The sequence below is a fragment of the Lactuca virosa genome, chromosome 4 (assembly GCF_052849685.1).
Source record: "Lactuca virosa cultivar CGN04683 chromosome 4, Lactuca_virosa_CGN04683_v6, whole genome shotgun sequence".
NCBI classification, from domain to species: Eukaryota; Viridiplantae; Streptophyta; class Magnoliopsida; order Asterales; family Asteraceae; genus Lactuca; species Lactuca virosa.
This window is the reverse complement of record NC_136429.1, coordinates 310599480-310614064: the sequence shown is the minus strand read 5'-3', so window position 1 is coordinate 310614064 and position 14585 is coordinate 310599480.

The window sequence follows — 14585 nt, the reverse complement described above, 5'->3', positions numbered from 1 at the left end:
AACTGTAAACCTCCTCAAAAGGAGTTTACGGTCAGGACCTTGAGTTTACGGTCATGGTGACCGTGAACTCTCCATATATGCATGAGTCATGATCATTTTGATCATTTCCTTCCTTTCCAATCCTAGAATCCCGAAAACTCTCTCAAGTATCATCCAATTTTTCTCTTAGATCTTCAAGATAGTAAGTATTTCTTCTCTTGATTTGTGGATATCCTTCAATATCTAGTGATTATGCATGATTTCATCCATGAAATCTCTTCATTTTGATAGATTTTCAAGTGTTCTTCATTTCACCAAGAACACCAAGAACACACACTAGTGTTCTTGGATCCTAATCACCCTTACAAGCTTCTTGTCAGTAAGTATACTACCCTTAGCTTGTTATATGCTTAAATCACTTGTTAAAACACCTAGAAAACATCAAGAAACTTAAGAACAAAAGGTGTTTACGGTCCATGTGCATCTTTATAGACCGTAAACCCTTATAAAGGGTGTTCTTATAGCCTTAAACCCTTCCTAAGGATAATCATGGTCCCTAGAATCCGATGCCTTTGAATGAGGCCCTTGAAAACCATCATTTGTGCAAGATTTGATGAGTTTGCGGTTGATCTCCTTAGACCGTGAACTTCATGACCGTAAGGTCATTGGACCGTAAACACATGGGACCATAAACCCATTTGAACCGTGAACACTTGGACCGTGAACTCCAATGGTTATACCATCTTGACCGTAAGCTCACTTGGTCATGTCATTTGGACCATAAACTCTTTAGGGTGGCCATATACCCTAGTTATGCAATCATATGTGATTGTATCCCTTGAATCTAGGAGTTTCCTAGTCTATTAGGGTGTTATCCATTATAATTAGTGGTTTATACACTAATCAAATACACATACATGTCATTATATGTTATTAGGATCTTTGTGTGCTCAAGGTTTCACCTGACACTCTACATCCAATTTCCAAACATACTTCCGTATCACTCACTACATGTGAGTTCATACCCCTTAATCTACATTTTAAATGATTTTAAATGCTTTTATGGGGGGAATACAAGTTGAAGCATTATAGTTATTATATCAATCACATGTGATTAATAACTATCAAACAATGGTTTTGCTATACTTTTAGCTGCTTTATCAAACAAACTACTTCAAAATGTTTATCAAACACTTTTACATGTTAAATACTTTCTATTCAAAATCTTTTAAACTTATATTTTGTCAAATGCATATATATATATATATATATATATATATATATAGATATAGTTATATAAGTAGGATTGAAAGGACTTAGGACTGATAGCTCGCCTTACTTCCTGTTCCTTGTTTGGTTGTGGACTTAGGGTATCGGTTATTTGTCCGAAGGTCGTTTGAATCTTAATTATATATTATTTATATGTGTATAGATATAAAAGTTCCTTCATTCAGTTCAGTACCTTTGGGTAGCAAAGGTACACAATCATGTTCATACATACAAACAACATTGCTAGTAAACTATAATAGGTATAGTTTAGGAAGTTACTAATGCTATTACTAGATCAATGAAACATACAAAGAGTCAGTTCATACATGAGTCAATACATACTATAACGAGAAACAGATAGAGAATACTATAACGAGAAACAGATAGAGAATACTATAACGAGAAACAATACATACTATACACTATACCAGAGAACATACTATGATGAGAAACAAAGAGAACATACTGCATACTAGACAGAGAGAACATACATTACACTAGTACATACAATACATATACAATAATAATATAACATAAATGTGAGCCACGGTTTCGGGTCATGGCATCGCCTGTCATGGCTCGTTTTGTATCCAGAGTCTCCTAGAAGGAGAGAGTGAATTTGTGTATAGATCTATACTTGATTGACTATCCTACACCTTGCTGCTCGCTACAGCGGGACTTGCAAGTCTACGGGTGCCAAATGTCATTTCTTCCGACGTCTTTCATCGTCCTGTTTTTAGTCGATAGTATGGTACAATCATAGCACATTATACCTTAAATAACAATTTGTTTAAGGTAGTTGGTACAGTAGTAGTTACTATAATACAACACTACAGTACCTTATTATTTCCCCATTGCATTCACATTGTGATCTTTTCACATAAAAGGTAATGTAAAACTATATTTTTGGTTAATGATAGTCACACTTGGGAAAATACACACTCATACAAGAAACAAACATACAGAACATTTGATGCCTTGGTAGAAGGTTACGTTTAGTAGAAAATATAGGATTTTCTAGGAGATACAAACATTGACTACAAACATTTACAAACTTATACATCAAACACTTACAAACATTTTCATACAAACAATTACACTAAAATGCTTATGAACTCACCAGCTTTAAAACTGATAAACTCTTTTAAAATAACTTGTATTCTCAGGTCATTAGTAGACAGGTACCAATGCCAGGTTTTGAGAAGATGGAGCTCGTTCAAGATTCATTTCTTATTTTGATTTATATTTTTGGTGTCTTATAAACTTCACAGAACACACTTGTATTAAATTATACTATTAATGCAATGGATGATGTTGTTGCTTGTTTACTACTATGCTTTGTTGTGATGCTGTACATGACGTCCTCCACCCCCGAACGTTTCTGCCGTTACGGTTTTGGGGTGTGACAGATTGGTATCAGAGCACTGTTTATAGTGAATCGAGTATATCAACCCATAAAAGATATACAAACTATAAACACACCGGGATTAAAATACTCTGACCAAGAGTTTATACTTTTAAATAATAAAATATTTAACTAAGTATACATACCTGCATTCATACTAAAATCAGTGTCACTAGGACAGAACAAAAGTATTACGATTGTTGAACATCACAAGTAAGCTTGGGGATGTATGGTCAGTTCTGAGAACGACATAGCCTGATCAACTATGTTGGTCCGAGAAGTGATTAGCATATGCTCAAGAATGGTATTGATGTGGCAACAAGTCTAAAAACTTACCAACAATACTACAATGAAAACATTAGAACAGGACATAAACCTAAAATACTATAGGAGTATTTTGTGTTACTATAATTACTTATCTGAGAAATAAAGGTCTTTATTAGTAGGTCAATAATTGCTAAGTGGATGCGCTAAGGTTATATGTGACTAGGATGAGATAGACTTAGAATATGTGATCTTTGCTTTACTTCCTGTTCCTTGTTTGGTTGTGGATTTGGAGTTAGGGTCACTTATTCGAAGGTCTATCATGTTTTGATTACATGTAACTGGTATGCACTATGCAAGTATTGAAGTAACTGATAAAGATCATCTTATAATTATCTAATTAATACGTCTATTAATTATTTCTTATACCCATTTTCTCGCGTAGATATCATGGCTGGATTCCATCCCCATGGCGACCCATACTTCCCAAACGAAGGCAATGCTGGATGGCTTGAAGAGGAGCCAGAAGATGATCATCAAATCCCTTTGGAATGCTGAAGGCTTTTCTGATGGTTCTGACTCCGAACCAGAAGTCAACAACCTACCCCCAGTAGCTCCAAACCCAAACCCGTAACCTCGTCCAACATTTCAAGGCCTCACACCTCTGTGGGCAACAAACTTGAACAGATGGAGTCAGGAACACGGTCAACCAATGCCCTACAATGGGGATCGAAGTTTCTATAACCTGAGCGAGGGAGGCTCAGTGGACAGAGTCCTGCCTATTCTGGTCCGCAGGGTTGCTCGAAATGATGAGCAAGGTAGGGCGGCCATCAACTGAATCATGGAGGTTGACACCGATACGTGATTCAATACCGTACGCATCCGCCAGCTGGAGTCTGATAATGCAAGAACTCAGAACCAGAATGCGGCCCTGCAGAGAGAACTTACTAAAACCCAAGCCGAAGTCAGGGAACTTCGAGCTCGACAAACTATGTCTGAAAGGCGCATGAGGGACATGGAGCGCCGTCTGTCAGAATCAAGAACTCACTCTAGTGGTTCTCGTCGCAGATATAGCCTACTCAACTTTCTCTTTTGGATATAAATTAGGACTATGTAAAAGCTCTATTTTTAGTTTTCCTGTCTATGTTAAGACTTTGAACTTTCGGTCGTTTAGGTCTTAATTCTGTCAAATTTTCTCATCTTGGTTTGATGTAAGACCTACTTTTAGGTCATTTTTTTCCAAAACTCATTGCATCTGTAATACCAGTATTATTGACAGATATCTAACCTCATCGAAATTAATATCCAAATGCTATCATCTTTTAGTAATAGATCTACATTCAATCATACTTTCAAATGTGTTGTTGGGCTATGGAGTGTTAGTGCATGAGTCACTCTCATCAATTCTCTATTCTTACCAGTATCATCATCTTTGTAAACTTTTTAGTTAAAAGATGCCTCCGCGCTGATCAACGAGACGCGAGCCTCGAGTAACTCCAACACCACCACCTCCTCCACAAATTGATACGGCAGCTCTAAATGCTGCAGTAGCTGCGGCTGTGGCAACAGCCATGGCTCAATATCATTCTTCCAGTGCCACCGGAGGTGGAACACCTGTTCATTTTACTCACGGTGAGGCCCCCGTGCGCTCGAGAGAGTGCTCCTACAAGGACTTCACCAATTTCAAGCCATTGTCCTTTAAAGGGACTGGCGGAGTCATTGCCCTCTCACAATGGTTCGAAAAGACTGAGTCGATCTTCGAGATCTGCTCATGCCCAGAAGGGAGCAAAGTCAAATTTGTTGCGTGCACCTTCGAGGCAAAATCCCTGACATGGTGGAATAGCCATGTCAAGTCACTAACTCTTATAGTGGCAAATTCTATGGGCTGGGAAGCTATGAGAGAGCTCATGATTGAAGAATACTGCCCGAGGGGCGAAATCCAGAAACTGGAACAAGAACTATGGAGCCTAACCATGAAGGGCTCCGACATAGTTTCCTATACCGCCAGATTCTGCGAGCTGGTGGCCCTATGTCCCAACATGGTTCACACGGAGGGAAAGAAAATAGAAAGGTACATCTGGGGGTTGGTGCCTCCATTCCAAGGGAATGTCTTGGCTTCAAACCCCACTACATTCGATAGTGCCAAACGGTTGGCACAGCAGCTCATTGACCATAGGGTCAGTACCCCGTCGTCAACAACAACAACCCTAGCCATCTCATAACCCTCCGGTAAAGCAGTATGCGGGGAATTTTCCGAAGTGGAACAAATGCTGCTTCCACCATACAGGAGCCTGCCGGGAAATGCAATGTTCAAACTGCAACAGGAAGGGGCACACTGCCCGTTTCTGTAAAGCTCCGGAGAGGCCAATTAACCAAGTCCCCGGCGCTGGTGTGGGCCAAGCTTGCTACGGTTGTGGCGAGGTGGGCCACTACAAAAGGAACTGCCCGAAGGCAGGAAACACCGGTGGAGTATGAAGAGTTTTGGCTATAGGCCACGAGGAATCCATTGTCGACCCCACAGTGGTCACTGGTACGTTTCTCCTCGATAACTCTTATGCATGCATTCTGTTTGATAGTGGAGCGGAGAGGAGTTTCGTGAATCAAAAGTTTGCTCATTTACTTAAGCAAAAATCACGAGCACTTAAAGAACCGTTCACTGTAGAAATGGCTAATGGGAAGACTGAGAGCACTAGCAGTATATACATAGGATGTACCCTAACTCTAGATAGCCATTCATTTTCAATCGACCTCATGTCGGTCGCGATTAGAAGTTTCGACGTCATTATCGGCATGGATTGGTTGAGTGTACATCGTGCCGACATCATGTGTTATGAAAAGGCGGTTCTCCTTAATCTGCCGTCTGGCGAAATTTTAGTAGTCTATGGTGACAAACCCGACACGAACCTTCGTATCATCTCGAGTATTCAAGCCCAGAAGTACTTGCGAAAGGAATGTCGTGCATTCCTTGCTCATGTTGTCGATATGAGCCGAGAAATGAAGGATATTAAGAACATCCAAGTAGTACGCGATTTTCCCGACATCTTCCCAGAAGAACTCCCAGGATTACCTCCACAACGTCAAGTCGAGTTCAGAATCGACTTAGTTCCAGGGGCTACCCCAGTAGCCAAATCGCCCTATCGTCTAGCACCTGTAGAGATGCAAGAACTGTCCGTTCAACTTAACGAACTACTCAGCAAGGGCTTTGTAAGACTAAGCTTCTCACCCTGGGGAGCTCCGGTTTTGTTCGTCAAGAAGAAAGACGGATCGTTTCGTATGTGCATCGACTACAGGGAGCTCAACAAGCTTACCATTAAGAATCGTTACCCTCTGCCTCGCATAGACGATTTGTTCGACCAACTGCAAGGAGCGAATTACTTTTCAAAAATAGATCTGACATCTGGGTAGCACCAGTTACGAGTGCTAGAGGAGGATGTTCCGAAAACAGCCTTCCGAACTCGTTATGGACACTACGAATTTGTAGTGATGCCGTTCGGATTAACCAACGCACCCGCCGTATTCATGGATTTAATGAATAGGGTGTGTCGTCCTTACCTGGATCAGTTGGTCATCGTCTTCATCGATGACATACTTATCTACTCTCGTAGTAAGGAGGAGCATAGTCAACATCTTCGACGGGTTCTGGAAACACTACAATCAGAGAAGCTCTACGCGAAGTTCTCGAAATGCGAATTTTGGATCCGAAGAGTCGAATTCTTAGTTCACGTGGTTAGCGAAGTAGGAATCCATGTGGACCCTTCCAAAATTAAAGCCATCGAGAACTGGTCAGCACCAAAGACGCCTACAGAAATTCGTCAATTTCTAGGCCTCGCTGGCTATTATCGTAGGTTCATTCAGAACTTATCTCGAATTGCGAAACCTCTTACGACTTTGACCCAAAAGGGCATGGCCTTTGACTGGGAAGAGAAGCAAGAGAAAGCGTTCTAAACGCTGAAACGAGCCTTATGCACCGCACCAATACTATCCCTCCCAGAAGGAATAGAAGACTTCGTGGTCTACTGCGATGCATCCAATCAAGGGCTCGGATGTGTTCTAATGCAACGAGGTAAGGTCATCGCCTATGCCTCAAGACAGCTGAAGACACACGAGGTCAACTACACCACGCATGATCTTGAGTTAGGAGCAGTAGTGTTTGCTCTGAAGATCTGGAGACACTACCTATACGGTACGAAGATCACTATCTTTACAGACCACAAAAGCCTACAACATATATTCAACTAGAAGGAGCTCAACATGAGACAACGACGGTGGGTCGAGCTACTCAGTGATTACGAATGCGAAATTCGTTATCATCCGGGTAAAGCCAACGTTGTAGCTGATGCCCTAAGTCGGAAAGAATACTCTGGTCGTAGAGTCAAATAATTGACTCTGATTATCCATTCACACTTGTCCACACAAATTAAGGAGGCTCAGCTCGACGCTTTGAAACCTGAAAATGTGGCAAGTGAATCCCTGAGAGGAATGGATAAGAACTTGGAAGTCAAGGGATGCAGAGCCTTATATCTCATAGATCAGATCTGGACACCGAAACACGATGGCTTCAGAGGCTTGGTCATGACCGAAGTGCACAACACTCGATATTCCATCCACCCAGGTTCAGATAAGATGTATCTGGATCTTAAAAAGTTATACTGGTGGCCTAACATGAAAGCAGAGATTGCTACCTTCGTAAGTAAATGTCTTACTTACGCCAAGGTCAAGGTCGAATACCAGAAACCATCGGGTCTACTTCAACAACCGGAGATACCGGAGTGGAAGTGGGAGCGGATCACAATGAACTTCATAACCAAGTTGCCTAAGACAACGGGTGGTCTCGATACCATTTGGGTGATCATAGAAAGGTTAACCAAGTCCGCACACTTCTTGCCTATCAAAGAGACAGACAAGATGGAGAAGCTAACAAGAACATACATTCGGGAGATTGTACGACTGCACGGTGTTCCTATATCCATTATCTCGGATAGAGATAGTAGATTCACTTCGAGGTTCTGGCAGTCGCTACAAAGTTCCCTAGGAACGAAGCTGGACATGAGTACAGCCTACCATCCACAGACAGACGGACAAAGTGAGAGAACTATCCAAACCTTGGAAGATATGTTGCGAGCCTGTGTGATAGACTTTGGGAAGGCATGGGATACTCATTTGCCCCTTGTTGAGTTTTCCTACAACAATAGTTATCACACGAACATAAAGGCTGCTCCATTCGAGGCCCTCTATGTCCGAAAGTGCAGATCTCCTCTGTGCTGGGCTGAGGTGGGTGACACTCAGTTAGCTAAAGGACGAGATCCTGACAGCACTCTCACAGGTCCAGAGATCATTCGGGAAACGACAGAGAATATCGTTCAGATTCGTGAACGATTGAAAGCCTCTAGAGACCGACAGAAAAGCTACGCAGACAAACGAAGGAAACCGTTGGAATTTCAGGTGGGAGACCGCGTTCTTTTGAATGTCTCACCCTGGAAGAGCTCGATACGCTTCGGAAAGCGTGGAAAGCTAAATCCAAGATACGTAGGGCCTTTCGAGATTCTCGCTAGAATCGGACCTGTAGCTTACAAACTCAACCTACCTCGCGAACTCAGTAACTTACATTCTACTTTCCACGTCTCGAACTTGAAAAAGTGCCTATCTGACGAGACTCTTGTGATCCCACTCGACGAGATCGAGATCAACGAGAGCCTCAACTTCGTGGAAGAACCAGTAGAGATCATGGACCGAGAGGTCAAGCAGACGAAGCAAAGTCGTATCCCGATAGTGAAGGTTCGCTGGAACATCAAGCGAGGACCTGAATTCACTTGGGAGCGCGAGGATCAAATGAAACTGAAATATCCTCATCTTTTCGCTTAGTTATTGTAACTTAATTGCTTAAATTCTAATTTCAGGACGAAATTCTCTCTAACGGGGGGATGATGTGACAACCCGAAATTTCTATCTTGTGCGAACCATTCATTTCAATCAAAGACAGACTCATTTCCGCTATCTTTTAGGAACTGTTTAGAGTCTGTTTGAGCATTCTGAGCCTAGTGCATCAAAGGAATCAGTGTTTGGATGTATCAAGTTAATGTTCCAAACCATCTAGCAAACTGTAAACCTCTTCAAAAGGAGTTTACGGTCAGGACCTTGAGTTTACGGTCATGGTGATCGTGAACCTCCATATATGCATGATCATGATCATTTCCTTCCTTTCCAAGCCTAGAATCCCGAAAACTCTCTCAAGTATCATCCAGCTTTTCTCTTAGATCTTCAAGATAGTAAGTATTTCTTCTCTTGATTTGTGGATATCCTTCAATATATAGTGATTATGCATGATTTCATCCATGAAATCTCTTCATTTTGATAGATTTTCAAGTGTTCTTCATTTCACCAAGAACACCAAGAACACACACTAGTGTTCTTGGATCCTAATCACCCTTACAAGCTTCTTATCAGTAAGTATACTACCCTTAGCTTGTTATATGCTTAAATCACTTGTTAAAACACCTAGAAAACATCAAGAAACTCAAGAACAAAAGGTGTTTACGGTCCATGTGCATATTCATAGACCGTAAACCCTTATAAAGGGTGTTCTTATAGCCTTAAACCCTTCCTAAGGATAAGCATGGTTCCTAGAATCCGATGCCTTTGAATGAGGCCTTTGATAACCTCGTTTGTGCAAGATTTGATGAGTTTGCGGTTGATCTCCTTAGACCGTGAACTCCATGACCGTAAGGTCATTGGACCATAAACACATGGGACCATAAACCCATTTGAACCGTGAACACTTGGACCGTGAACTCCAATGGTCATACCATCTTTACCGTAAGCTCACTTGGTCATGTCATTTGGACCATAAACTCTTTAGGGTGGCCATATACCCTAGTTATGCAATCATATGTGATTGTATCCCTTGAATCTAGGAGTTTCCTAGTCTATTAGGGTGTTATCCCTTATAATTAGTGGTTTATACACTAATCAAATACACATACATGTCATTATATGTTATTAGGATCTTTGTGTGCTCAAGGTTTCACCTGACACTCTACATCCTATTTCCAAACATACTTCCGTATCACTCACTACATATGAGTTCATACCCCTTAATCTACCTTTTAAATGATTTTAAATGCTTTTATGGGGGGGGGGGAATACAAGTTGAACCATTATAGTTATTATATCAATCACATGTGATTAATAACTATCAAACAATGGTTTTGCTATACTTTTAGCTGTTTTATCAAACAAACTACTTCAAAATGTTTATCAAACACTTTTATATGTTAAATACTTTCTATTCAAACTCTTTTAAACTTATATTTTGTCAAATGCATATCTATATAGATATAGTTATATAAGTAGGATTGAAAGGACTTAGGACTGATAGCTTGCCTTACTTCCTGTTCCTTGTTTGGTTGTGGACTTAGGGTATCGGTTATTTGTCCGAAGGTCGTTTGAATCTTAATTATATATTATTTATATGTGTATAGATATAAAAGTTCCTTCATTCAGTTTAGTACCTATGGGTAGCAAAGGTACACAATCATGTTCATACATACAAACAACATTGCTAGTAAACTATAATAGGTATAGTTTAGGAAGTTACTAATGCTATTACTAGATCAATGAAACATACAAAGAGTCAGTTCATACATGAGTCAATACATACTATAACGAGAAACAGATAGAGAATACTATAACGAGAAACAGATAGAGAATACTATAACGAGAAACAATACATACTATACACTATACAAGAGAACATACTATGATGAGAAAAAAGAGAACATACTACATACTAGACAGAGAGAACATACATTACACTAGTACATACGATACATATACAAGAATACTATAACATAAATGTGAGCCACGGTTTTGGGGGCATGGCATCACCTGTCATGGCTCGTTTTGTATCCAGAGTCTCCTAGAAGGAGAGCGTGAATTTGTGTATAGATCTATACTTGATTGACTATCCTACACCTTGCTGCTCGCTACAGTGGGACTTGCAAGTCTACTGGTGCCAAAGCTCATTTCTTCCGACGTCGTTCATCGTCGTGTTTTTAGTCGATAGTATGGTACAATCATAACACATTATACCTTAAATAACAATTGGTTTAAGGTAGTTGGTACAGCAGTAGTTACTATAATACAACACTACAATACCTTATTATTTCCCCATTGCATTCACATTGTGATCTTTTCACATAAAAGGTAATGTAAAACTATATTTTTGGTTAATGATAGTCACACTTGGGAATATACACACTCATACAAGAAACAAACATACAAAACATTTGATGCCTTGGTAGAAGGCTACGTTTAGTAGAAAATATAGGATTTTCTAGGAGATACAAACATTTACTACAAACCTTTACAAACTTATACATCAAACACTTACAAACATTTTCATACAGACAATGACACTAAAATGCTTATGAACTCACCAGCTTTAAAACTGATAAACTCTTTCAAAATAACTTGTATTCTTAGGTCATCAGTAGACAGGTCCCGATGCCAGGTTTTGAGAAGATGGAGCTTGTTCAAGATTCATCTCTTATTTTGATTTATATTTTTGGTGTCTTATAAACTTCACAGAATACACTTGTATTAAATTATACTATTAATGCAATGGATGATGTTGTTGCTTGTTTACTACTGTAACACCAGCGAAATTAGGGTCAAAATTTAACTTTTATAAAACAATAATTGGGATATACCAAGTGGTATATATCGTAATGAGGTTTCCAAAAATATAAAGAACACTAAAATCCGAGTTATAACGAAGAAGTTATGACAAATCGAAGATCCGCGGCAATACCGGTAAAACACTGTTAAACGTAAAATACGAAATCCCGATAAAATACTTTTTAGCCTTAGGTATCTAAATGAAAGTCATAGATATCATTAAACTGTGAACATACATAAAAAGAACGCCCAAATCTGACTTCGTATGAGGAAGTTATGATTTTTCGAAGTTTCTGACCTAGTAGTAGACAGCTAAAAACTCGAAATAGAGATCGAGCGGTCTTTAGCCGACACAACCTAAACGAAAGTTGAAGACCCCGACAATAGGAGTACAACAGTAAAAAGTCTGACGAAAATGGACACCAGATGAAGGAGGTATGGAATTTAAACGGACTTTTCCAGGCCCGCCCTGTTAAAAATAATATAATAAAAATAAATTCAAAATTAGCCGACGGAGTCTAAACGTGAGTTGTAGAGCCTTTTCTTAGCTACGCGTGGATATAAAGAACATTGAAAACGGAGTTCGTATACGAAAGATATGACTTTCTGAAGTTCGGGACACGAATTTCGACGCTGTGTCAGAATTGTCAGTGTTCACGACGTGAACACTGTGTTCACGACGTGAACAGTGTGACTGATGCATTTCAGAGCTACTTGACATATGACGCATGCCATGACGAATTTGGGACAAACTCACGACGTGAATTGGCAAAACTCACGACGTGAACTTCGATTTTTAGCCTATATATAGAAATCGAAGCCTTTCGAGTTTGGCTGCTCATTCCTAACCTCTCTCCTACTTCTACTCTCTGTTAAGCCCCTCTAAACCACCCCGAAGCCCCACTAACACTCCTGGAACATGACGCAAGGCCCGACGCCCCGAAGTTCCCGAGACACTGCTTCTCTCCAGTCGAAGTACTGCCTGCGTGAAGCCCCGAGTTTTATACTCAAGCTCTGAAGGAAGTTCTATACTCCCGAGATCCCCGAGAATCCCGAGATTTCAACTCTCTCTAGTCGAAGTTCTGCTCGATTCTTCTCACGACTACTTCAAAACAACCACTTCAATCAAGTGAGTTCATACCCCTACAAACACACTTTAAATACGTTTTTAACCGCTTTTAAACACTTTTAAGGGGGGGGGGGGGGAATACAAGTAAACACACAGCTAAAATCGTGTGAAACATCGATCTTTTGCTATACTTTTCATACTGTTGTTTTAACTATCATATGAAGTTGTTATCATGCAAAACACCTCACAACACAACTTTACCCTCTTGGGATACAATATGTTTTATAAATAGAAATATGTTTTATTTATACGTTTGCATACTACATTATATCAAGGGTAACCATTTTCAACTATAACATGGTGCTTTTACAAGAAAACTCAACTCATCATCACGCCTTTGTAACACGGTAGACAAGGAAATCATTTTATACAAACAATTTTTCATTATATTACTCGTGAACTTGTTGTTAGCCATCATGTGAGTTCATACCCCCTTTTATACACCTTCAAATACTTTATAATGTAATTTTAATACATTTCGGGGGAGAATACAAGTAAACACACGGTTGATCCCGAGTGAAAACGTGAAAACTCTTGTTATGCTTTGCATGCATTAGACATATACAAAATGCATAGTATCCAGGGTATCATTCCCTGTTAAACCATTTTATGCATTCAAAGAACTATTGATTTATGCTTTGTCAAACATTGTGAAAGAGAATAAACATTGCATACAAAACTATTACTTTAATACAGACTTAGTTGAGAATCCGTGAGACGATTACATCTTCAAATGCTACCTTTGTGTTCAAAGGTACTACCTAAAGTCCTGTCTATTATAACTAGAGTCTCCCGTTTGGAGAGCGTGTCAAATGTGTATAGATCTATACGGGAAGTCATGATCCCGCGCCCTGACTGTTAGCTACATTCCTTTGGGTGACAGTTTGGCGTAAACGTTACGACGTCTGAAGACCGTCGCCACAGGCATATTATGTTTAGTATGGTTATAAAACTCACCGGATAGACAATTATTATGGTATTCTGATTTTATGAACGAGTAGCTATTAAAACTATTCTTCATCTAACAAGTGCGATCTTCGTATAGCTTTATTGTATAAAACTATGCCTCAACCTTTAAGCATGTCAGTTGCTTGCGATTTTCAGTCTTAGAGACTGCCTGTTACTTTAGGAAAATAAGGGATTTTCCTGTATCTAAAACAATAAACTAATAGGAAAATAAGGGATTTTCCTGGTGCAACTATTTACAATTCACAACACGAACATTCATATGCATTTCATACTTTTATAAGAAAATAATGGATTTTCTTGGAAAACGCACGAACTTTGGAATGGCATACATTTTCTCAAAACCGCTTATGAACTCACCAACTTAATTGTTGACACTTTTTCTTTGAAATAACTTGTATTCTCAGGGAACCGCTAAGCAGGTTTGGGAGTCATCTTTTGGGGATTAACGTTCTGGCGTTAATGACTTCTTTTGAAACATGTTATTGTATTTATGTTTTGAATATGTAACAACTACGATTATGTAAACACTTTTAAATATTTATATATTTGGTGGTGTGTACTTTCCTTACTATGCAATTGTTATGATACTGAATATGACGTCCTCCGCCCCCGAACGTTTCCGCCGTTCTGGTTTGGGGGTGTGACAACTACTATGCTTTGTTGTGATACTGTACATGACGTCCTCCACCCCCGAACGTTTCCGCCGTTACGGTTTTGGGGTGTGACAGATTGGTATCAGAGCACTGTTTATAGTGAATCGAGTATATCAACCCATAAAAGATATACAAACTATAAACACACAGTGCTTCTAATAGTTTTATGACAAGAAATTTTAGTACAGGTATACCTCTAGCTTTTAATCCAGAATATGAAAGAACTGCAGGGAAACTAAAG